Source organism: Oratosquilla oratoria, chromosome 19 (genome assembly GCF_046742065.1).
Source record: "Oratosquilla oratoria isolate Oo_2021 chromosome 19, ASM4674206v1, whole genome shotgun sequence".
NCBI lineage: Eukaryota > Metazoa > Arthropoda > Malacostraca > Stomatopoda > Squillidae > Oratosquilla > Oratosquilla oratoria.
The window spans coordinates 18,973,867-18,976,366 of record NC_134795.1 but is presented as its reverse complement, the minus strand read 5'-3'; the positions used below and the strand labels follow the sequence as shown (position 1 = coordinate 18,976,366).

Genomic DNA, 2,500 nt, shown 5'->3' with positions numbered 1-2,500 from the left:
AGTGAAAACCAGAACACATATGACAAACTAAAAATTGGGAAAGATATGTTAGAGAGCAAAACGGATAAAGTGACAACATGGTGAGAGTGAATGTAAAAATATTAAAGAAATTATCTAAGAATAAAGAGGGTGGAAAATAGGAAATGAGTAGGATAAGGTATCGATGTGGATGGTGGTATAATTATTTACTTACCTGCCGTAGGTAAACATTAATTTGATACATCTTAAGGTATGTCATGTTTTGAAAAAAGGCCAGTAACAGAATTTTTTTTTCAGATGAGGCACTTAAATGCAGGTTCATAATCTGAGAGCAGTGAACCTAGCAAAAAAAAAAAAAAGAATAACAACTATAGAAGCTGATGATGAGTTAGAAGAAAAGGAAAGGAGGAAAGTGGCCACAAATAATCACAGACAGAGCAACCCATCAGCAATGAAGGTTTTTCCTTCATGTGAACAAAACTGCTTGACAAACAACACTCATCTTTTATGGATTGCCCCATTGCCCCAGGGATTCTATTGTTTCTCTTACACTTAAAAAAATGACTTCATAGGTATATGACATGGAACAAATTAAGGAAAAATGGTCAGGATTCTGTTTGCAAAGATTAGTAGAAGAGTAAGAACAAGAATTTTGAAGGTATAATTTTTGGATATTTTAAGGTAATAAAATACCATTAGCAAGATGAGTGATGTGTGGTTAAATTGCTCATCATACTGATGATATTTTATCTCAAAATATTTAAATATCATATTTTCAGTGTTTTGTGCCCTTCCCCCCTCCCCCGACCAACTGCACCATTGTTTATGACTTTCTGCAAGTATAATTTTTCCAGTTCTTACTGTTACAGAGTTGTGCAAAGGCCTTTGTTTTCATTTCAACTGTCAATAAATGCATCTTCTTGATATGAAGTTTAACTGTATCCTAGTTTTGTATATATTTACTCAACTTCTGCAACACACATATGTATACATGTTGAAAATGGGTACTACTTCAAAAAGAGATTATACCAAAGAAAAAAAAAAAGAATTGTTTGAAGGATATTAAGAAATACACCTTATGTAAAAGGTTGGAGAGGAAGAAACAATAAAGTTGGACAACATGAGAAAATTCAAAACTAAGTCTGAGTAACAGGAACACAAAAACTATAACTCTTAGCCTGCATATCAAAATTAGGTAAATACATCCACACACATGTCCACTAAAAATGAAGCTCAGGTCATAAGTCACACCAAATGAGATAATCAGTAAAACATGGAAACTAACAGGTAAAGAAAGAAAAAATAATTATTTCAATAAAGGGAGATGCAACTGAGGAATAATGAGTAGAAATACCAAAGGCTTTTTTCCCCCTAATAAGGGAGGTAGCCAAAAAAACAAAGGGATAAACACCACTCCCACCCATTCCATCCCTAATATACCCCACTCCCCTCCACCCTCTTCCCTCCCTCTTATCTTGGCATCTCCTGGATGACAGGTCATCCCTGCCTCTCGCCCATTGCTCTGGGTCAGAAGCAGTGTTGCACAACATAGCACATCCACAGCAAGGCTGCTTCATTAAATCGGTGACCCCCCTTCTCTGTCCCCTCATGCAGAAAAGCAGACTGGGAGAAATTCCTTCGGGCTGCGTCAATTTATTTCTCACACATACTCCCTCACCCCCCATCCCTTACCCACTCCACCTCATACATCACAGGATCATCTATATACCTTTTTCCATTCATGTATATACATACATACATATACCAAGGCTCCTTCCCCCTTCCAAGGGAGGTAGCCAAAAAGGGAAAGGCATAAAAACACTCCCACCCATTTCATCCCTAAATACACTCCACACCCCTCCCACCCTTCCTCTCATCTGAGCACCTCCTGGATGACGGGTCATCCCTGCACCCTGCCCACCGCCCTGGGTCAGAAGCAGTGTCGCAAGACACAGTACATCCACAGCAAGGCCGCTTCATTTAATCGGCGACCCCCCCTCTCCGTCCCCCTTTGCATATAAGGCGAGGACGGCGAGAAATCCCTTCGGGCTGCGTCAAAATTTACTCACACATACTACCCCACCCACCCCCCCGCCCATTCCTCCTCATGCAGTCACAACATCATCCATATACAACCATTCTCCACTCACCTCTGTCTTCCGTCCTCTCCCTTCCTTCCTCAACAGACATTCCCCTCTTCCCCAAAGCCCCCTTCACCCCATCCATCCACCTCATCCTAGGACGTCCCCTCATGTTCACTCCCTCCACATCTGCCTTCCATACCTCTTTTACTAGTCTTTCTTCACTCATTCTTTCCATGTGTCCAAACCATCCTAATATTCTTTCATCAACCCTATCTCCCAAATCCTTTTTCACCCCTGTTCTCCTCCTCACCTCCTCATTTCTCACTCTATCTAGCCTAGTAACCCCCACCATACTTCTCAGACACCTCATCTCAAACACATTCAAACTCCTTCTCTCTTCTTCTCTTATGTTCCACGTTTCTGCCCCATACAGTGCT

General features: G+C 40.9%; 1 protein-coding gene across 1 annotated transcript in view; it reads left to right on the top strand.

The window, feature by feature from the left end:
* Window positions 1-894, top strand: part of LOC143035559 (uncharacterized) — an 18,940-nt gene extending 18,046 nt beyond the window's left edge. Inside the window, exon 5 of the mRNA XM_076202426.1 lies at window positions 277-894. The gene's annotated coding sequence lies outside the window, so the exon portion shown is untranslated. The remainder of the gene's footprint in view (window positions 1-276) is intronic.
* Window positions 895-2,500: the final 1,606 nt, after the last annotated feature.